This window comes from Saccopteryx leptura, chromosome 11 (genome assembly GCF_036850995.1).
Source record: "Saccopteryx leptura isolate mSacLep1 chromosome 11, mSacLep1_pri_phased_curated, whole genome shotgun sequence".
Classification (NCBI taxonomy): domain Eukaryota; kingdom Metazoa; phylum Chordata; class Mammalia; order Chiroptera; family Emballonuridae; genus Saccopteryx; species Saccopteryx leptura.
The window spans coordinates 61,327,161-61,350,549 of NC_089513.1; the positions used below are offsets into that span (position 1 = coordinate 61,327,161).

At 48.2% G+C, this 23,389-nt stretch overlaps 1 pseudogene; it reads right to left on the reverse strand.

Annotated features, from left to right (window-relative positions):
- Window positions 1-442: 442 nt before the first annotated feature.
- On the reverse strand, window positions 443-18,337 carry LOC136382917 (protein FAM210B, mitochondrial-like; annotated as a pseudogene).
- Between the last annotated feature and the right edge of the window lie 5,052 nt (window positions 18,338-23,389).

Genomic DNA, 23,389 nt, shown 5'->3' on the forward strand with positions numbered 1-23,389 from the left:
TTCAGGTCAGCCTGCCCCCTGTTTATTTTTAACACACTGGATGTAAGGTTGGCCAAAGGAGGACACCCAAGATCAGGTAAGAAAAGTTTATTAGGGGTCATCTGCTGGGCTGAGTCCTAAGGCGGAGGTCAGCACTGGTTCTCTAACAGGCAGAATAAATAGGGGATTCGAGGGTGGGGGCTGGTGGTCGTTATGGAGGAAAAAGGATTGACCATAAAAGTAAGCTAGGGGAGGTGATCTGGAATGCCCAGTTTTTTAATGTCCCTTCATCTGCTTAAGGGAGGAGGAGGCCATGGCCCCTGCCTGCAACCCTATCATTCTAGCCTTTTCTTATATGTTAAGGGGCAATGATCATTTTTCTATAACTGCTTCCTGCTGACTAGGGGCGGCTGGCCTCAGGCTGCGGTGGCAAAGTAGGGACCTTCTGGTAGGTGGCTTAAAGTCACAGGAGCTCATGGATAGTCTGGATAGTGAAGGCCTTCAGGCGGTCCTGGATAAAATTAGAGAAAAGGTGCAGGAGACAGGGACCACATGCTAGAACAGTGGTAGTCAACCTGATCCCTACCACCCACTAGTGGGCGTTCCAGCTTTTATGGTGGGCGGTAGAGGAGCAACCAAAATATAAATAAAAAGATAGATTTAGCCTGACCAGGCGGTGGCGCAGTGGATAGAGCGTCCGACTGGGATGCGGAAGACCCAGGTTCGAGACCCCGAGGTCGCCAGCTTGAGCGCAGGCTCATCTGGTTTGAACAAAAGCTCACCAGCTTGAACCCAAGGTTGCTGGCTCGAGCAAGGGGTTACTTGGTCTGCTGAAGGCCCGCGGTCAAGGCACATATGAGAAAGCAATCAATGAACAACTAAGGTGTTGCAACCTGCAACAAAAAACTGATGATTGATGCTTCTCATCTCTCCATTCCTGTCTGTCTGACCCTGTCTATCCCTCTCTCTGTAAAAAAAAAAAAAGAATAAAGTTGAGCTTTTTTTTTTTTTTTTTTTTTAAAGATTTAACTATAGTAAGTTGTTTTATAAAGATTTATTCTGCCAAACAGCGAAAATCCAACATAAAAAATACTTGGTAAGTAATTATTATTATATGCTTTAACTAGCTGTAACTCTGCTTTATAAATTTTATAAAGTAAAGTTACTTCCCTACTTTATAAATCACCATTACTGTGGAACCGGTGGGCAGTTAGAAAATTTTACTCCTAACAGAGATACAAAAGTGGGCGGTAGGTATAAAAAGGTTGACCACCCCTGTGCTAGAATGACAAAAATGAGTGAGTGGGCCAATAAATGGTAATAACCAAGACATCCAGTTTGTGCAGAGCCACTGATCCCAAGACCCCTCTTGTCTTTCACGGATTTGTTGAGCCTGCTTCTTTAGCTTTGTTTCTGCGTCTCTAACCAGCCCTGACTGGAAAATACAGACACCTTGAGCAGTAAAGCATAGGGAGGCAGGTGAAAGGAGGGGGTATTAAGAGTGACTGGCCCTTGAGCAGAAGGGCTTTAGGGTTATAATGTCTCTAGCTGGGATAGTAGGTCTGGTATCGCCTGTCTGCTTGGTCTGCACCTGAGGTGGGGTAATCTCCTGTGAGAGTGTCAGCTCTCTGGAGGAAGGTGGCCTCTTTCTAAATCTTGTACATAGAGTGATGTGAAGGAGATGAGTATTATTAAGAGGAATAGGGAGAGCTGAGTAAGCTGAAGATGACATAGACAGACATATCCAGCAGTTGGCTGCATAGGAGGCATTAGTCTTAAGAGATTTTGTGTAAAAGTAAGAGAGCCTTCTAGATGTGAGGATTCCAAGAGGGAGGGTATGGGGGCAGAGAATGCCTTTAAGGGTAAGGAGATAAGAAAGCATAGAACAAGCTAGAATCTGTCCTGTCTGCCATCAGGGGGTAATCATAGTTAATCATGGCTTACGGCTGTTCTTCTGGGACTTTAGTCAGACTGACCTTGGTGGGCCCTAAGAGGGAGCAGGTGTATCTGGGTGATGATTCAGGTAGACTGGAAGGGTCCTCCGTAGGCATGTGTGGAGATGGGAGTTTCCATCTTCTTTAATGTAGAGAGATGAAACCAGGGGGCCTTTTCCTGGAGTTTTGCAGCTGTAAACGGGTGGTGAGGAGAACTTTTAAGATTCACTATGCTGGGTGGTAGAGGTAAATTTGTAACAGAAGTGGGAAAATCTGGCTGGCTGAGAAACAGTAACGGCCAACTTTGAGGACGGGAGGTGAAAGGAGAGAGAGTCTCTGAATTTGGAGAGTAGGTCCTGGCCTAAAATATGCATGGGGCATCGAGGTAGGAGGAGAAAAGAGTGTGTAAAGGAGACACTATGTATTAGACAAGGCAGTGGATCCATGGCAAACAGGGAGGAAAATAAGACCATCAACACCCGCAACAGGTTTTCAAGGTATGAGCAGAACATGAGTATTTAGGCAAGGAAGAGTAAATGGTCCCTCGTCTATAAAATGAGATCAGCTTACCTGCTATTTGGATGGTCACTAGGCTCATTGATGATGATATGAGATGGGGCCAATGGCCCTGGGCACCTTCAGTCTTCAGTGGTTGAGTCCCAGCAGGCTGGGCAAGGTTAGGTCAGAGGCAGACGGGGTAGGGCTGGAAGAGACTGAACCCTCCCTTGGAGGAACGAGGGGGCAGTCTACCCTCCAGTGTCCCTATTTCCCACAGCAAGGGCCTGGCCCTGGCGGGGGCCGAGGAGCCAGACAGGCTTTTTGCCCAATGACCTTCTTTTCCACACTTGAAGCGGGGCCCTGATGGAGTCTTACTAGGTACCTTAGGGATGTTGGAGTGTTAAGGGCAGCTGCTAAGAGCTGGTATTTTGCCTGATCTTTGGGCTCTGTCTGACTTCTCTGTTCCTCTCGGTCATTATTGACCCTAAAAGCCATGCTCAGGAGATCTCGCTGAGGGGTTTGAGGGCCCTCCACTGCCTTTTTAAGCTTTTTCCATATATCGGGGGCTGATTGGGAGATGAAATGAGTGTTAAGAACTATGATCCCCTCGACCGAATTGGGGTTGATTTTAGTATATTTTTGGAGTGCCTCTGTTAGGTGGGACAGGAATGGGACCAGATTTTTGTCTGCTCATTGTGTAAATTCTTGGAGTTTTTCATAATTAACTGCCTTGTGAGTGACCTCTTGGAGTCCTGCTATTAAGCAGGCGACCATATGGTTACAAAGGTCTCTGCCAGGTTTGTCAATTTTTTTTTTTACTTTTTTTTTTTTTACAGAGACAGAGAGAGAGAGTCAGAGAGAGGGACAGATAGGGACAGACAGACAGGAATGGAGAGAGATGAGAAGCATCAATCATCAGTTTTTTGTTGTGACACCTTAGTTGTTCATTGATTGCTTTCTCATATGTGCCTTGACCACGGGCCTTCAGCAGACTGAGTAACTCCTTGCTCGAGCCAGCAACCTTGGGTCCAAGCTGGTGAGCTTTGCTCAAACCAGATGAGCCCATGCTCAAGCTGGTGACCTCGGGGTCTCGAACCTGGGTCCTCTGCATCCCAGTCTGATGCTCTATCCAATGCGCCACCACCTGGTCAGGCAAGGTTTGTCAATTTGATAGTCCTAATTAGGGTCTTCCCGGGGAACAGCTGCTGCTCCCACAGGGTGTTGATTGTTCTGTGGAGGTCATCAGCATGTGCCTGTGTGGCCAACCAGACTCGCTCCTTCTCCTCAGGCAGTAAAGTGGAGGAGAGGACGATATAGAGGTTATGCCAGATCAGATCATAAGACTGGGTTAGGTATTTAAATTCCTTAACATAGGTGTCTGGGTCTGTGGAGAAGAAGCCTAGTCTCTTCTCTGTGACAGGTCCAAGAGGGAGAACGGAACATGGACTCTAACAATTCTCTTGGTCTGCTACCTCACGGAGAGGGAGGAGGGGAACCTGAGGGCCCTGGGGGGTCCGTCGCATTGGATGGGAGCAAGTATGAGGGGGGGAAGGGAGGTCTGGGGGATCAGTATCTGATCCTGAGCTTGAATGATCCCCAGATGGTGGGGAGTTGTCAGCATAGGGAGGAGGAAGAGAGGGAGCAGACGGAGGGACAGTGTGATCAGCTGGATCGAAAGAAAGAGGGTCAGAATCTTCAGGAGGAGAAGGTTTGGAGTGTGCTAGGAGGATCTGATATGTGGAACATATTTGACAGAGAGAGGGATGAGAGTGGAGAGCAAAGAAGGCCTGAACGTAGGGGATTTCCGACCACTTGCCATTGCATTGACAGTGTTAGAATCCATTGGAGTCTGAAAAGACCAGCGTAATAGGCTTTAATGAAAGGAAATCTGCCTGGCTGTCTCGTAAGGGAGCTTGGCACCAGGCATAGACCAGGACCATGCTTTTTTAAGGGCTAGGGGAGCAGGAGCAGGAAGGGTTGTGAGGCATCAGCCGATTGGCTGCTGGACAAAGGATGGTCTTTTATGGAAGTTTGAGTATGTTTAACTTCTAGCGGTTTTCTTTTTTTTTCTCTTTTTTCTTTTCTTTTTTTTTTTTTTTTTTTTTTTTATTTTTATGAAGCTGGAAACGGGGAGAGACAGTCAGACAGACTCCCGCATGTGCCCAACCGGGATCCACCCGGCACGCCCACCAGGGGCAACTTTCTGTCCACCAGGGGGCGATGCTCTGCCCCTCCGGGGCGTCGCTCTTTTGCGACCAGAGCCACTCTAGCGCCTGGGGCAGAGGCCAAGGAGCCATCCCCAGCGCCCGGGCCATCTTTGCTCCAATGGAGCCTTGGCTGCGGGAGGGGAAGAGAGAGACAGAGAGGAAGGAGGGGGGGTGGAGAAGCAAATGGGCACTTCTTCTATGTGCCCTGGCCGGGAATCGAACCCGGGTCCCCCGCACACCAGGCCGACACTCTACCGCTGAGCCAACTGGCCAGGGCCAACTTCTAGTGGTTTTCAATCACCCAGGACTTCTCGGCTTGTGACATCAGACATTCCTTTGTGGTCATCTGCTGCGAGCCCTGAAACAGACTTACCGGCAGGGTTAAAGAAATGAAACCTAAGATTCCCGACTATTTGATATAAAAAAAAAGGAAAGAGTGTGGTTCCTAGAGAAGCCTCAAGGGAAAATGGGCGGAGGTCATTATCTTCTGTAACTTCTTCCTGCTGAGTAGAGGCGGTGAGGAGTTTTGGCCTCTCTAAGGATTACTCTCAGTGAAGGGAAGAGAGATGTAGTGAAGGCTTCTTGTCCGGTAGGAGTGTATTTATAGGGTTCCATATTTTTCTTTCATGAGGGCAGGTTTCAGGGTTGGTGTGTAGGGTTAGGTAGATTTTTCCAATTTTCTGATTGGCAAAGGTCTGCATGCGGTTCTGTAAGAAACTAGTGAACAAACATAAGGGCAGGGTCCAAAAGTTAGAAAAATAAATAGGAGAGTGAGTGGACCAATGAAAGGTCAAGACACCCAGTTTGTGCAAAACCACTGATTCCATGACTCGGTTTGTTTTTTACAACTTCACTGGGCTTGAGAGAGAGAGAGAGAGAGAGAGAGAGAGAGAGAATAAGACAGGGCAATGGCCAGTCCCTCTACCCCTAGACCTATTTTATAGAAAATTTTAAAGCAACAAGAAGAGGAGTTACCTGTATAGTTTGTTTGGTCCTTAGATTGATGGGTAGTATACTAGGAACTGGAAGAGGCTCATGGGGTGGGATTACATTGATATTTAGGGTGAGATAGATTAGGGTACAGGTTTCTGCCCAATTAGTAGGGAGACACATATAGGTGTTGGTCCCACACAAGTAGAAAGCCCCTGATTGGGTGATACAGGGTGAGAGGTGGATAGAGAATTGATGGACAAGGGGTCGGTTTCATCCATCTGACTCTGAACTCCAGACGGTCAAGGTGGAGGAAAGTGCAGCCCCGACTAGGGGGAGACATGGTCAGAGGCCTGCTCTGAGCACTGCAACCGTGTGGTAGGGGTAGTGAGCCAGGGACATAGCTGTGTGCTGGGATAGGAGCATTTATGTTGTGAAGCTATAAGAGTAGGGGGTCCTGTGAATTGAACAGAATTAGAAAATAATCCATTTGTTTTTGGAGAAACTTGATAGTTGACTCGATGATTGTGATAGTCTTTGGGAAATTGGATAGTTATTGTGGTGTTGCAGAGGTTAGATGGGAGGTGACCCATTGGGACAGTACCTTGAGCAGTAAAGCATGAAGGGCAGGTGAAAGCAGGGGGTATTCAGGGCGACTGGTCCCCGAGCAGGGGGAATTTGGGGTTTTAATTTTTGTTGTTTTTTTTTTTGTACCTTTCTGAAGCTGGAAACGGGGAGAGACAGTCAGACAGACTCCCGCATGCGCCTGACTGGGATCCACCCGGCACGCCCACCAGGGGCGACGTTCTGCCCACCAGGGGGCGATGCTCTGCTCCTCTGGGGCACCGCTCCATCGCGACCAGAGCCACTCCAGCACCTGGGGCAGAGACCAAGGAGCCATCCCCAGCGCCTGGGCCATCCCTGCTCCAATGGAGCCTTGGCTGCGGGAGGGGAAGAGAGAGACAGAGAGGAAGGAAGGGGTGGGGGTGGAGAAGCAAATGGGCGCCTCCTCTATGCGCCCTGGCCGGGAATTGAACCCGGGTCCCCCACACGCCAGGCCGACGCTCCACCGCTGAGCCAACCGGCCAGGGCCGGGGTTTTAATTTTTTTGAGCTGAGAATAATAGGTTTGATATAGCTTATTTGCTCGGTTGGCGGCTGAAGTGGGATAATTCCCTATAAGAGTGTCAGCTCTCTCAAAGAAGGAAGCCCCTTTTTGGGTTTGGTATATGGGAACTGTCATATACTGTAGAAAGTGGGGGTTGTTGTTTGGGATAGGGAGGGCAGAGTAGGCTGAGGAGCACATAGACATACACATCCAGCAATTAACTGCACAGGAAGAATTAGCTTCAATTAAAAGTCTTTGAGTGAGGTTAAGAGAGCATTCTATATACGTGACCTCTAGGAGAGAGGAGATGGGGGCAGCATATGTGGCGCCCAGTAAGAGAGAATAGAGCTGGTGTGAGATCAAGAACTGGGGGCATGGTGGTTGGGCTCAGGGGTGATTAAAAGGAAGAGAAGAAGAAATTGAAAAGCCGCCGTTTCTTTGGAGAATATTTAAGTAGAGAACCTTGTCAGGCCAAGTCCCATATTTAATTGAGGAGTTTGTCAATTTTACTGGAGTGAGGCCTAAACCAGGAGAGGTCCTCGAAGGCCTGAAGAAGGGAGTAGAAGAATCTGGCACGGTGGTAATTGGCAGTTGCCTGTTGTGAGTGCCTGCTGGACTGGGCGGAATGGCGGGATATGACCTCTTGGAGGAGCATTATGGGATGGACTGGTCTGGTTCTTCTTGGACAGGGGAACATGTGGAGATTTTGAGAGACAGAGGACCTGTGGGGGTGGAGATGTAGGTTTTAGGGGTATTGGTGGGATAAGGCTTAATGTGGGAGAGGTGAGTCTCCTTCCACTTTATGGCCGAAGGGGTGGACAGGATAACAGTGTGGGGCCCTGTCCAGGTAGGCTGGAGGGGTTTTTCCCCGTGTCCTCTTGTAGACCTGGTCCCCAGGGAGGATTGATAGGTGTGAGTCCGTGGTTGGAAAGGGCTGTGGAAGGAGCTTGTCAAGCTGGGAATAGTAGGTTTAGTATAGCTTATTTGCTCAGTTTGTAGCTGGGGTGGGGTAATCTCCTATGAGAGTGCTGGCTCTCTCACAGCAGGTGACCCCCTTCTGAATCTTGTACATAAGAGTGGTGTGAAGGAGATGAGTATTATTAAGAGGAATAGGGAGAGTTGAGTAAATTGAAGATGATGTGGACAGACATATCCAGCAGTTGGCTGTATAGGAGAAGTTAGTCTTGTGTATGAGATTTTAATTAAGATTAAGAAAGTTTTTTTAGATGAGAAGATTTTAAGAGGGAGGGTATGGGGGCAGAGTATGCCTTTAAGGGTAAGGAGATAAGAAAGAATAGAACAAACTGGAATCTCCATCCTGTCTTTTATTAAAGGGTAATCATAGTTACAGCTCAGGCTGTTCTTCTTCTGGGACTTTAGCCAGACTGACCTTGGTGGGCCCTAAGGGGGAGCAGGTGTATCTGGGTGACAATTCAGGTTGACTGGAAGGGTCATTCATAGGTATGTGTGGAGATGGAGCTTCCGTTTTCTTTAACCTGGAGACATGAAACTAGGGGGCCTTTCCCTGGAGTTTTGCAGCCGTGGGGGTGGTGAGGAGAACCTTGGGATTCACTATGCTGGGTGGTAGAGGAAAATTTATAACAGAATTGGGCAAATCTGGCTGGCTGAGAAGCAGTAACAGAGCCAACTCTGAGGACAGGAAGTGAAAGGAGAGAGAGACTCTGAGTTTGGATCGTAGATTCCAGCCTAAAATAGGCATAGGGCATCGAGGCAGGAGGAAAAAAGAATGTGCAAAGGAGACACCATGTATTAGACAAGGCAGTGGGTCTGTGGCCAATGGGGAGGAAATAAGACCATCAACACCCACAACAGAGATCTTTAAGGGATGAGCAGGACCCGAATATTCAGGCAAGGCAGAGTAAGTGGCCCCTGTGTCTATAAGAAATGAGATTGGCTTACCTGCTACTTGGATGGTTACCCTAGGCCAGGGGTCCCCAAACTACAGCCCACGGGCCACATGCGGCCCCCTGAGGCCATTTATCCAGCCCCTGCTGCACTTCCGGAAGGGGCACCTCTTTCATTGGTGGTCAGTGAGAGGAGCATAGTTCCCATTGAAATACTGGTCAGTTGGTTGATTTAAATTTACTTGTTCTTTATTTTAAATATTGTATTTGTTCCTGTTTTGTTTTTTTTACTTTAAAATAAGATCTGTGCAGTGTGCATAGGGATTTGTTCATAGTTTTTTTTATAGGCTGGCCCTCCAATGGTCTGAGGGACAGTGAACTGGCCCCTGTGTAAAAAGTTTGGGGACCCCTGCCCTAGGCTTTTTGATGGTGATAGGTCACAGGTGGCTGGAACAGGGCTAGAAGAGACTGAACCCTCCCTTAGAGGAGTGAGGGGGCAGTCTACCTTCCAGGGTCCCTTTTTCCCACAGTGAGGACAAGGCCCTGGTGGGGCTGAGGAGCCGGGCAGGCTTTGTGCCCAATGACCTTCTTTTCCACACTTGAAGCAGGACTCTGGTGAAGTATTATGAGGCCCCTTAGGGGCGTTGGAGACTTTAAGGGCAGCCGCCAAGAGCTGGTATTTTGCCTGATCTCTTTTGGGCTGTCTGCCTTTTCCTGTTCCTCTTGATTACTAGACCTTAAAAGCCATGCTTAGGAGATCTCGTTTAGGGGGTTGGCTAAGAGAGAAAAATTGGGAATCCAGTGTCTAAAGAAGCCTATTATACCAAGGAAAGAAAAGATTTGATTCACGGTGGTAGGTGGTTGGAGACTGTGAAGGGCCTGAGTTCGATCTAGGGTGAGACCTCAGATGGTGGGTGATGCCCAGATAGACTACAGACTTAAGAGTGAAGTTGAGCCTTAGCAGAGAAGACACTTCCTTCATGGCGAGGAAGTTAAGAAGGGTGGTGGTGTGTCTCCTTGAGGCAGGCAGGGAGGGGCTGCAGAGGAGTAGGTTATTTACATATTGTAAGAGAGTACTAGTTTTGAGATTGCATGCTGCTAAATCCTGAGCTAGTGCCTGCCCAAACAGGTGTGGGCTGTTTCTGAACCCCTGGGGTAAGATGGTCCACATAAGTTGCTGGGCTGCATTAGTGTTCGGGTCAGTCCTCCAAGTAAAGGCAAACAGAAAGTAAGAGGGTGTAGAGGCATGGTAAAGAAGGCATCCTTGAGGTCTAGGATTGTGAAGTGAGTGGTGTTTGAGGGAATGTGTGACAGTAACCTGTAGAGATTAGGGACTACTGGATGGAGGGAAACTACCGCCTCATTGATTAGGAGTAAGTCTTGTATGAGGTGATAAGCTCCTGAAGGTTTTTGAACAGGAAGGATGGGGGTATTGCAGGGAGAGTCCATGGGGATGAGTAAGCCTTGATTTAAGAGGTTGGTAATTATTGGTTTAAGGCTTTAGAAACAGACACAGTTACACATTAAACAAAGATCTTACATATAAATTATAAATTAAGAAATTTAAATAAGCACACTTTACTTGTTTCAAATAAATTATATTAGAGGTATTTTCTGACAAACAAAGAGACAAAAGAGATTACTTACTCACACAGCTTAATATACAACTCTGCCTTTTTAAGCTTTTCGAGGTGGCAGGATAGAGGGGAGGAAGAGAGAAAGCAGACGGAAGAACAGCTGGATGGAAAGAAGGAGGGTCAGAATCTGCAGGAGGAGGAGGAGGAGGCTGAAGTGCTTGTGGTGGTGCCACGTGGTCAGAGGAGTCAAAAAGATTAGAGCTCTGAGGAGAGGGGAGGGGACGAGGGGGAGAAAGGCCCAGGTGCCTGTGAGGAGAGGGGAGGGGGCGAGGGGGAGAAAGGCCCAGGTGCCTGTGAGGAGAGGGGAGGGGGCGAGGGGGGAGAAAGGCCCAGGTGCCTGTGAGGAGAGGGGAGGGGAGGAAGAAGAGAAAGGCATTTGCAAGTGAATGAGAAACAGGATCCCCAAAGGGAGGGGGCTTTCTGGAGGGAAGAGACTCGTACATAGGTCGCTGTATGGCTCTCACGGAATAACATTTTAAAATATGTGGCGTTCATGGCTCTCTCAGCCAAAAAGGTTCCCAACCCCTGCTCTATCCACTGCACCATCACCAGTCAGGTTGGTGGAAGGAGAATCTTAAAATTAGCTTAATGAAGTGTTGCTCTTTAAGAACTTAAAGGAGTCCCTTTTGTGTAAAAACCCTCACTGATGATCCTCCAGGGGAACATTTTGCAAGCTAATGGTTTTGTTAATATGAAATGTCACCTGACCAGGTTGCTGGCTTGAAGCCCAAGGTCGCTGCCTTGAGCAAGGGGTCACTCATTCTGCTGTAGCCCCCAGTCAAGGCACATACAAGAAGCAATCAATGAACAACTAAAGTAGTGCAGCTACAAGTTGATACTCTGCCCTTCTGGGGCCATTGCTCCATTGCTTGGCAACCAAGCTATTTCAGCACCTGAGGTGAGGCCATAAAGCCATCCTCAGCACCTGGGACCAAATTGCTCAAACCATTCAAGCCATGGCTGTGGGAGGGGAGGAGAGGAAGAGAGAAAGAGAAGGGGGAAGTAAAGGGGAGGGGTGGAGAAGTAGATGGTTGCTTCTCCTGTGTCCTGACCAGGAATCGAAGCCAGGACTTCCACATGTCGGGCCGGTGCTCTACCGCTGAGTCAACTCTCCCTTCCTGTTTGTCTGTCTCTAAAAAAAAAGACATCTAATTTGTGTTCTGTTCACATTTTAGATAATGTATAAAAGCTCTATGATGAATAGTACTAACTATTTATAAAGCAAAAATTTACAATTATTCAAACACCTGAATTTTGATGGCAAAAGTAACACTTATCCACGAGAACACAGAAATAGCTCTTGTCCCCTGGTCCCCCACCAGAAATACTAAGAACCCTACAATCCCAAAACCAATAAAAATGTGTAACTTAAAAGAAATGGAATTTTTGTCCCACAATTGAGTTCATCAAGGCTTTGAAGCAGGAGGTTTAAAAAAAATCCCACTTTCTGCCTGAATGATGGTGGATAAAGCATCAACCTGGGATGCTGAAGTTCCAGGTTTGAAGCCCTAAGGTTGCTGGCTTAACTACGGTCTCATCCTGCTTGAGCACAGGATCACCAGCTTGAGCGCAGGGTCAGTAGGATCATAGACATGACCCCATGGTTGCTGACTTGAGCAAGGGGTCATTCGCTTGGGTGGAGCCACCTGGTCAAGGCATGTGAGAAGAAATCAATAAACAGCTAAAGTGCCACAACTACGAGTTGATGCTTCTCATCCCTTTCTCTCTCTTGCAAAAAAGAAAAAAAGAAGAAATTCTACTTTCTGAAAATATCTGACAATCAAGGGCATGGAAACTAAGGTAATGGTGATTCTTATAGATGCAAACAACTTGTGAATGGCATAGTCACCACAAAGGGGCTTGTGCCTGCAGCCATTTCTTACTGTATTGATGCCTTTAAACCCAAGCAGTACGGCAGGTATGTCCACACCACTTACAACATGCCCAGGGAGACTAATGAGATTCCAGTGTGCAGTGACAGACACTCCAGCTCCATATACATATATTTTAAGTGAGAGACAGAGATGAAAAGTTATCAACTCATAGTTGCGTCACTTTAGTTGCTCATTGATTGCTTTCTCATATGTGCTTTGATTGGGGGGGGGGGGGGCTCTCCAGCTGAGCCACCGACCCCTTGCTGAAGTCAGCGACGTTGGGCTTCAAGCCAGCGACCATGGGGTCATGTCTAGGATCTCATGCTCAAGCCAGCGACCCTGCACTCAGGTAGGTGAGCCCATGCTCAAGCCACATGAACCCACGCTCAAGCTGGAAACTTTGGGGTTTGAACCTAGATCCTCAGTGTCCCAGGTTGATGTTCTATCCACTGTGCCACCACCTGGTCAGGTTACATATTCTTTTTTTTTTTTTTTAAAGATTTTATTTATTCATTACAGAGAGGGGAGAGGGGAGGAGCAGGGAGCATCAACTCCCATATGTGCCTTGACCAGGCAAGCCCAGGGTTTTGAACCAGCAACCTCAGCGTTTCCAGGTTGACGCTTTATCCACTGCGCCATCACAGGTCAGGCAGGTTACATATTCTTGAAAAATCTTTTTCAGTTGCTGTGATTTGCTTTTTCTTCTCTATATTGCTGATGTCACTGCCTGTTGCCACTGTGATTTTGCTGGGGTCCTGGTGGCCCTCACTGTCCCTGAGGGCCACAGACAGAAACCCAGTGTCTAGCCCTGCCAGAGCAGAGGCAGGAACAGAACCTGTGGGGTACAGGGGGCAGCAACACCCAGGAGCCAGGTGGCATGAAGCCAGACCAGGTGCCCACCCTCCCTGCTGGGCCTAGCAGGCACTGCAGACTCCTTATTTCTTCTTATTTTTTTGAGAGGCGAGGAGGCAGGGAGGCAGAGAGACAGACTCCCACATGAGCTCTCAACAGGATCCACCTGGCAAGTCCCCTACAGGGCAACACTCTGCCCTTCTGGGGCCTTTGCTCCTTTGCTTGGAAACCAAGCTATTTTAGCACCTGAAGTGAGACCATAAAGCCATCCTTAGCACCTGGGACCAAATTGCTCAAACCATTCAAGCTATGGCTGTGGGAGGGGAGGAGAGGAAGAGAGAAAGAGAAGGGGGAAGTAAAGGGGATGGGGTGGAGAAGTAGATGGTTGATTCTCCTGTGTCCTGACCAGGAATCGAAGCCAGGACTTCCACATGCCGGGCCGATGCTCTACCGCTGAGTCAACTGGCCAAGGCCTGCTTTGTTTTGTTTTTTATTTATTAAAAAATTTTTTTTTGTATTTTTCTGAAGCTGGAAACGGGGAGAGACAGTCAGACAGACTCCCACATGCGCCCGACCGGGATCCACCCGGCACGCCCACCAGGGGCGACGCTCTGCCCACCAGGGGGCGATGCTCTGCCCCTCCCGGGCGTCGCTCTGCCGCGACCAGAGCCACTCTAGCACCTGGGGCAGAAGCCAAGGAGCCATCCCCAGCGCCCGGGCCATCTTTGCTCCAATGGAGCCTTGGCTGCGGGAGGGGAAGAGAGATACAGAGAGGAAGGAGGGGGGGGGTGGAGAAGCAAATGGGCGCTTCTCCTATGTTCCCCGGCCGGGAATCGAACCCAGGTCCCCCGCACGCCAGGCCAACGTTCTACCGCTGAGTCAACTGGCCAAGGCCTGCTTTGTTTTGTTTTTTAATTGAATTTATTAGGATACACTGGTTAAACAAAATTATACAGGCTTCAGGTACACAATTCTGCAACACATAATCTGTAGTGTGTTCACAATCCCAAGTCAAGTCTCCATTCAATATCCTTTATCCCCTCCTCTACCCTCCACTCTTCCCTACACCAATCACCAAACTACTGTCCATTTGTTCTTCATCTCTTAGCTCTTTCTACCCAGTACCCCGACCTCCCCACTTCCCTGGCACCCATCAGTCTGACCTCTGTATTTAGGTGTCCCTCCTCTTATTAACCGCCACACCTTGGATATGGAGCCAGCCTGCTCTTGTGTCTCTGCCCCACTTACTAGTCTCAAGGTGGCTTCTTATATCCTTAGTAAGGGAGGAAGAGCTGAGTTAGTTCGAAAAGTAACAAACCACGGCTGTAGCCCCTTTATCAGCTCCCTGAATGAACTTGCAGCACCAGCAAGAAAAACGATATGTGAATAGTCAAGGACAGACAGTCCAAACCTCGCCTCTTACCCACTCCCCTCAAGTCACATATGTGACTTGAAGGTCACATATGTCTACTCACAAAGAGGTAAAAGAAATCAGGCATATTTCATGTGAAAGCAAAAACTGCAAAGGTATAGAAGACTCAGAAAGAGTAACTTTGGGGCGCTTGTGTTTTATTGCTTTTTTTATGTAATGCTGCTCCGCCGGCTGAAATAAACCCCCTTCCTGCAGCACTCGTCTGAGCACCTTTGTCCGCCTTTGATTCCTGCAACATTGGTAATAGCAAACCTGTTCAGCAAATCTTCAGGTGGTTCGCGATGAGAGTTGTTCTGTAGTTTAGTTGTAATTTTGATGAGGTGGTGGAAGTGAGCACGGTGTTTATCTACTTTGCCATCTTGAAAGGGAGTACAAATAGAAGCTTCTTTTTCATGTATTAAGAGCTCATCTTTGTTGGCCCTGGCTGGTTGGCACAGTGGAAGAGTGTTGGCCTGACGTGCAGATGTCCTGGGTTTGATTCTCAGTCAGGGCACACAGGAGAAGCACCCATCTGCTTTTCCTCTCCTTCCTGTCTTTCTCTTCCCCTCCCACAGCCAAAGTTCCATTGGAACAAAGTTGGCCCAGGTGCTGAGGATGGCTCCATGGCTTCTGCCTCAGGTGCTAGAATGGCTCTGGTTGCAACAGAACCACGCCTCAGATGGGCAGAGCATTGCCCCCTAGTGGGTATGCTGGGTGGATACTTGTTGGGTGCATGAGGGAGTCTGTCTTTCTGCTTCCCTGCTTCTCACTTCAGAAAAATACAAAAATAAATAAATAAATAAATAAGAGTCGCCTGACCTGTGGTGGCGCAGTGGGATGGGGCATTCACCTGGAATGCTGAGGTCGCTGGTTCAAACTCTGGGCTTGCCTGGTCAAGGCACATATGGGAGATGATGCTTCCTGCTCCTCCCCTTCTCTCTCTCTTTCCCTCTCTCTCCCTCTCCACCCCCTCTGAAAAATAATTGAATAAATAAAGTCTTTTTTTTTAAAAAAAAGAAAGAGTCCATCTTTGCAGTATCAGGGAGCCAGTCTCCAAATATACTGTTTCTCAACTGTCCCTGGGTATATGCCCTAGTCTGCATGGCCTCACGTGACTTACTGCCTACTAGAAGAAATATGCCTCTGTCCTTTGGAAGACCTTAAGTTGTGCATATCCTACATCCTATAGGCCAAATTTAATTGTATGGCCAAACATAGGTGCAAAGGAGGTTAAGAAATGCAGTATTTGAGCCTGATCTGTGGTGGTGCAGTGGATAGAGCATCAACCAGAAATGCTGAAGTCGCTGGTTGAAAACACTGGGCTTGACCAGTCAAGAAGCAACTATTGGCCCTGGCCGGTTGCTCAGTGGATAGAGCGTTGGCCCAGCGTGTGGATATCCTAGGTTTGATTCCTGATCAGGGCACACAGGAGAAGCGACCATCTGCTTCTCCAAGCCTCCTCTCCTCTCTCTCCCCCACCGGCAGCCATGAACCAATTGGCTAGAGCGAGCTGGCCCCAGGCACTGAGGATGGCTCTCTGGCCTTGGCCTCAAGCTCAGCTGCTAACGAATGGAGCAACGCCCCAGATGGGCAGAATGTCTCCACATAGAGGGCTTGCGGGGTGGATCCAGGTCAGGACACATACAGGAGTCTGTCCTCTGCCTCTCCTGCTCTCACTTCAAAAGAATTTTAAAAAGCACCTACTACAAGTTGATGTTTTCTGCTTCTCTCCCCCCCTTTTCTCTCTCCTGTTCCTATAATCAATAAGTAAAATTTTAAAAAATGGTACTATTTGATCTGGTTGACCATATATCCAGCTACAAATGGACGGTTATGATAATTTGAAAAGTAGTGGAGAACTGATTTTTGGCAAAATTAGCATTCTCTCCTACAGTTTCTTTCTTTTTTTGTTCTTTTTCCAAGTGAGAGGAGGGGAGATAGAGAGACAGACTTCCCCATGTGCCTCAATCAGGATCCACCCAGCAACCTCCATCTGGGCTGATGCTCTGCCCATGTAGGGCTATGCTCGCAGCTGAGCTACTTTTAGTGCCTGAAGCAAAGGCTCTACTAAGCCATCCTCAGTGCATGGGGCAGATGTGATGCATTCAAGCCAATTGAGCCATGGCTGTGGGAGGGGAAGAGAGAGAAAGAGAGAGGGGGAGGGAGAGGGGTGGAGAAACACAGTTGCTTCTCGTGTGTGCCATGACCAGAATCCACACGCCAGGCCGACGCTCTACCACTGAGCCAACTTGGCCAGGGCCAAATTAATCCTTTTTATGTTTTATAAGTTTATATATCTAAAATTTTTCAAAAAGGACTTTTTGTATTTATTTTGAAAATATCTGCTATACTGCATCATCATTTTTATGTTAAACGCATTAATCAGGTTGATAAACTTAAACCTTTGAACTGTACCCTGTTTTAGTCTTCTTTATTTATAAATATGCCAGGAACTGAAAGGATTTGGCCCCGACTTTGCCCAGCTGTGTAAACAAAGACAGATGAGATCTAGTCCCTACCCTCTTGGTCTAGTGTGGGAGACAAATATGTAAATAAATCATATACACAAAAACTATAGAGGCCTAGAACAAGATTTTCTTCAGGGGGTAAGAGAAAGCTTCTAAGAAAAGGCAATCCAAATTCACCTGGTAGAAAAGGCAAGAGCATTTCAGACTAAAGGAACATCTTGAGCAAAGAAATTGAGTGGTCAGCCTGACCAGGCGGTGGCGCAGTGGATAAAGCGTTGGACTGGGATGCAGAGGACCCAGGTTCGAGACCCCGAGGTTGCCAGCTTGAGTGCGGGCTCATCTGGTTTGAGCAAAAAGCCCACCAGCTTGAACCCAAGGTTGCTGGCTCCAACAAGGGGTTACTCAGTCTGCTGAAGGCCCGCAGTCAAGGCACATATGAGAAAGCAATCAATGAACAACTAAGATGTTGCAACGCACAATGAAAAACTAATGATTGATGCTTCTCATCTCTCTCAGTTCCTGTCTGTCTGTCCCTGTCTATCCCTCTCTCTCTCTGGAAAAAAAAAAAAAAAGAAAAGAAATTGAGTGTTCAATTGAACATAGGTGGATGGGTTAGCTGAGTGTCTGCAGATGAGGCTTGAGAGAACGCCCAGGCCCAGGTCTTAGAGAGGAAGATGCTCATTTGTTCAACGTTGGGGTTATGGTGAACTAGTTCTCATCACTCATTGAAATCTTCTAGTGTGCCTTCACATGCCGCAGAGGCTAGAAAGCTGAAAACTACGTTTTCCTGCTGTCCTTGCAGATAGAATTCTGGATAAGAGTCATCTCTTCCAGATAAATTCACTGCTGCAGCTAGGAATGTGTTGGGGCCCTTTTTGCTCTCTGGTTATAATTGCTGGCTAGCATGGCCAGGGGCACATTAGGTTGTAGCAACAATTCAGCTTTGTGGAAGCTAAGAGTTAAGAGAGCATTGCAGCAGTGGCAAAGGCTTCCTCGGATCTGAATCCGTTATGGTAACAGCCTCCTAACTCTCCCCTTCGTGTCCCTCCCCGATTCTGCTGTCTTGTTCTAAGTGCATTCTCGGTGACCCACCCAGAACCATTCCTCTAGGCCTCCCAATGATTTTGTAAGCATCAAATTCCTTGTATTAAATCCACCTTCTGATTAAAATGGCTAGAACATCTGTGTTTCCTGTAACTGAACCCTCATTAATGCAGAGGCTACGCAGTTGGAATTGACTATCCAGCTGCCATTTCACCTAAAATGTGGCTCTAATTCAGTCTCTGGCTCACATTCTGAAGAGCCTCTTGCTGTCATGCCCAGAAGGGAATGTGGACACCTTTTACCAAAAAGCTCCCTTGGCCTGGCTTGGCCAGCTGCAGATGAAGAATAGGCCACTTCTTAAGGCAAATTAGGGCAAGCATAAAGACAGCCTTCTCTGCAGGAATCCTGCTTCTGACACATCTGGTCTTCCCTTTCACACCCAAAGGTAGCGGTTGTACAATGCTAACCAAGACTTAGGCCAGTGGAATGTCTGCAACAACTTACTGAATGGTTTAAAATACCTGTCGTCATAGAGATCTGGGGACTCTCTCATTTCCCTGCAAACAAGCCATTGGAGTTAAATCAGAGAGCAAGGTAATGGAGAGGTATTGGTGGAGATGCAGATGCAGGGAGGAGGCAGTGACCACTCTGCATACGTTACTCCACAATAGCACACATATGAACCACTTTTAATTTTTTTAAATAAATTTTCCATTGATTTGAGAAAGAAATACCAACTCATGTTCCACTTAGTTGTTTCATTTAGTTGTACACTCATTGGTTGCTTCTCATATGTGCCGAGACCTGGGATTGACAGCATGACTTTGTGTGCTGGGACAAAGCCTATCTATTGAGCTACCCGGCCAGGGCCGAACCACTTTTAATTTTAAACATTATCTAATTATTTAAGTAGAGTAGGAAAACATAATATGTAAAATAAAACAAATTTTGTGAGCAGTATACCTTCAGGACATGGCCACATTTACAAAGCAAAAACAATTAGGGGGGGATTATTAGGTAAATAAGAAAACTGGTATGAAAATATGGTCTAAACCAGTGGTTCTTAACCTTTCTAATGCCGTGACCCCGCAATACAGTTCCTCATGTTGCGGTGACCCCAAACCAAAAAATAATTTTGGTGGCTACTTCATAACTGTAATTTTGCTACAGTTATGATTCGGAATGTAAATACCTGATATGCATTATGTATTTTCCGATGGCTTTAGGCGACCCCGCCGGGGTCACGACCCACAGGTTGAGAACCACTGGTCTAAACCATGCAGGTGGCATGCCAAGTCCTAAGATTTGGAAAGTCCATTGCAGGATCCTATCTAGTTCTTGTGACAATTGTAGAAGTTACTTTTTTTTTTGTCCCCACTTTTAGAATGGAAGTAAGAGTCAGAAAATTGAAATGATCTACCAGGGTCACATAGCTGTTGATGGTCAGTGACAAAGTTGGTCTTCATTCATGGCCCATAGCTTCTTCACCTTATTCCTACCCCAGCTTGTCAAATATGAACTCTGACACCTACCACAGTCACCTACCCAATCCTGGTTCTCCTCTGTGGGCCTGCTCCTTTGCAGAGAGAGCTCAGAAGATCCACCATGCCTTTGGCCTGTACATCCAACCTGGCTGCCTCCTCCAGGGTGTAGGTTGGAAGAAAGCAGCTGTCTTCAGGTTCAGGAGAGAAGGAAGAACTTGTCTGGGTTTCTGCCACTCTCCTTGCCCTCTTCTCTGGGTGATAGTATATATCTCAGGAAAACAAGAGAAGCGCAGCAGAAATGGCTCGGGGGGTTGGGATGCCAGCTGAGCACAGGCTGAAAGTTTCTTCTTAAAAGCCAATGACTACCTTGGTCAAGGCATGTATGAGAAAGCAATCAATGAGCAACTAAGGTGCCGCAAGGAGGAAGTGATGCTTCTCATCTCTCTTCCTTCCTGTCTGTCCTGCTATCTCTGTCACACACACACACACACACACACACACACACACACACACACACAAGCCAATGACTAATGTGGCCCCAGGACCCACGATCAGAGCTGTTTGGGCTACAAATGTAAAGGGGGAATGTCCAAGTCAGCCTTCCTGAAAAGCCAGTGGCCATCAATGTTTTGTTTTTTGGGTTTTTTAAAAATTGAATTTAGTGAGAGAAGAGGGAAGGGGGAAAGAGAGAGAGAAAGAGAGGAGTATCAAATTGTTCCTATATGTGCCCTGACTGGGTGCTTTTTTCATGGCTGTTTTTCAAACTTTTTATTGAATTTGTTGGGATGACATTGGTTAATAATTATTTAAGTTTCAGGTGTACAATTCTATAATACACCATCTATTCCCTCTCTACCCTCTCCCACCTTCCTGCACTCTCCTCAATATGCCTTTTGGACCAGAGGTTTCAATGTTGTCCTAGTGCAGAGGCCGACCAGCCGTGAAGGTCTTCTGGGCATGGCTGCAGCCCACTACTCTTGCCTCACTTCAAACAACTCCATTTTATGTTTTAGATTTCTAAAACTAGTTCGAGAAACATGGTCCTAACATCTTCTAGGCCTCAGGTTTGAAGAAATGCTTACAGGGACTCAGTTAGCCACTGACTATGGAGAGAGCCAGGGCAGAGATAGACAGGATGGGAGGAGCATGGCAATGGAAAGTTCTGTTAGAAGGACCAGAGGAGCAGGAAGGATAGTGGGTCCCAGAAGCCAGCCTTTATTAAACCCTTTTTTAAAGTGCTTCCTGGTTATCCCCCTACCTAGCTTTAAAAAAATACATGTTGATCTTGAAGGGGAGCAGAGTAAGCCACCCCAAAATGTGCCACTTTGGCATGTGGATTATATTTAGCTGAAGGGAATCAAGACCCACCAGACTAAAGAAAAATGTTTACCTCTTCATAACTGCCAAAAAATTACCAAACATAAATTTAAAAAATTTTTAAAATTTATTTATTGCCTGATCAGGCTGTGGCACAGTAGACAGAGTGTCAACCTGGGATGCTGAGGACCTAGGTTTGATGCCAGCCAGAGTTCAGGCTCATCTGGCTTGAGTGAGGGCTTACCAGCTTGAGTGTGGGGCCACCAGCTTGAGTGTGGGATCATAGACAAGACCCCATGTTTACTGGCTTAAGCGCAAAGACTGGCTTGAGCAAGGGGTCACTGGCTCAGCTGAAGCATCACCCCCTTCTGGTCAAGGTATGTATAAGACAGCAATCAGGAGAGAGACAAGATGGCGACGGAGTAGGCGGAGGTTCCAACTCCCACATCCCAAAACCAAAGTGGATTACAACTTAATTTTGAGAACAGTCATCTTGAAAGACCACCTTTGGACTAAACTAAGAGGATTCTACAGCCAGGGACCACCAAAGAACCCACACTGAGACTGGTAGGAAAGGTGGAGAAGTGGAAAGGGCTGCCCTGCTCCCGGGAGCGAGTGGCGGCCGGGAGGGACTCTTGCGGTGGGGAGGATTGCCCAGCGAGTTGTGGGTTGTGGGTCCTCAGCCCCAGAACTGGAGTCCCCAGCCTAGAACCCTAGAACCTGGAAGGGGCAAACGAACTGTATTTGGCTGAGAAAGGAGCCTAAATACCGTTTGAGAGAAAGAGACAGAACTCTTGGACTCAGGCTCCATGTTAAATGGGCTGCATGGAGAGCCCAGCTCACAGCCACCTGCCCGGGGCTCCGGGAGTGGGGAGTGCTAAAAGTGCTGGAGTTGCCAGGGGAGAGAGTGGTCTCGAGGCGCAAGGGGAGACACTTTGAAGGATGGACACTAACCCCTGGGCTGAATCAAGCCCCAAATCTAAAGTGTACATTTTCCCTCAGACCAGAAACACCAGCAAAGGGAAGAAATTCCCCACCCACCAGAGGCTCTCCTGCTCCAGTCAGAACAGAGAGGCTCTTAGAGGCAGGCAGCACGTTAGGGACACAGGTAGTGAGTGCTGGGGTCTGAGCTACAGCACCCCCCCAACGCTGCTGAGTGCTCCACGGGGGTGGACGGCCGGCGGAGGGGTGCGTGGCTGCAGGAGGCAGGGCGAGAGCACAGGCCCACCTGGGGCACCAGCCCAGGCGACTGTTAAGGCTGTTCCAGCTGGCCAGGCTGGCCCGGGTTGGCGAGAGAGGAACCGGGAGCCACAGCAGCGGCTGTGAAGGTCCAAGCTTGCGCGCAATCCCACCCACTCTTGGAAGCAGAGGGGGCCCAGACAACAACGGAGGTGGTTGGAGCGGCTGCGCGTGGGCCCGCCCATAGAGGCAGAGGCCATGGCAGCTGCTGCGGAGGTCTGAGCTCAAGCACAATCACGCCTGCAGCGTAGGCCCAACCCCAGCGGTGGCTGAGACCTGGGCTACAGCAGAAATGGTCCAAATGTGTGCACGTGGGCCCGCCCATAGAGGCAGAGGCCATGGCAGCTGCTGCGGAGGTCTGAGCTAACAAGCAATCTGGCCTGTGGTGTGAGCCCGCCCTTGGCCGTGCTCAGAGCAGACACCCGTGGGCCCACCAGGGGCTGCGGCAGCACCCCAGGGTAAATGCCAGACGGGACAGACCACAAATCAGGAGTACAGAGGCCACACCCACTGGACCCCTGAGACCACAGCTTCTGAGTGCTGAAAAAGAGTAAATAAATAAATAAATAAATAAAATAAAGCCTGGTTAGAAAGACATCTGAGGCTAAGGGGAAAGCCACATCCAGTACCGTATCTAATCACTGAATTAGAATACTGAGCCCAACAACAAGTAGATAGCAATAAAAGGCAACAGAAAGCAAATCTCAGGAGAACTTGAAGTTTTAAAGGAACTTCCCCCAGGCCAAGAGTAGATAAAAGCTAGCCTAGGAGTGCAGCTGATATTTATAACGGCACCTGGGCCCAGCAGAGGCAGCCACAAAATCTGGATCACATGTAGCTCCAAAAAGGTTGATAAGAGCCAATCATAGGCAGTGACCCCTCAATGATCGGTGCCAGGCTCTGGCCAGGGAGGTCCAGGGAAGGCACATCCAGTGGCCAGATATGGAGAGCATCAGTTCAGGACCTAACAACCCTTGTTAGAGTGGTAGCTTAAGGAAGAGCTCCTCACACCTGACCCAGCTAAGACATAGAAAACGCCAACAAAAATAGCAAAAAGAATAGTGATAGCAGATAAGTAGTCCACAGCGGATTACAAACAACAGCTGATGCCAACACAAGAAGACCTAGAAACAACACAACTGAAAATTGGAGGCAGACAATACCAACCCTAGAATCAACTAGCTACACAAACAATACACCCCAAGGAAGAGTGTATACACAGACAAAATGGGAAGACAAAGAAATGCAATCCAACTGAATCAACAAGAGAAATCCCCAGAAAAAGAACTGAGTGAAAGCCCTGGCCGGTTGGCTCAGTGGTAGAGCGTCGACCTAGCGTGCGGAGGACCCGGGTTCAATTCCCGACCAGGGCACACAGGAGAAGGGCCCATTTGCTTCTCCACCCCTCCGCCGTGCTTTCCTCTCTGTCTCTCTCTTCCCCTCCCGCAGCCAAGGCTCCATTGGAGCAAAGATGGCCCGGGCGCTGGGGATGGCTCTGTGGCCTCTGCCTCAGGCGCTAGAGTGGCTCTGGTCGCAACATGGC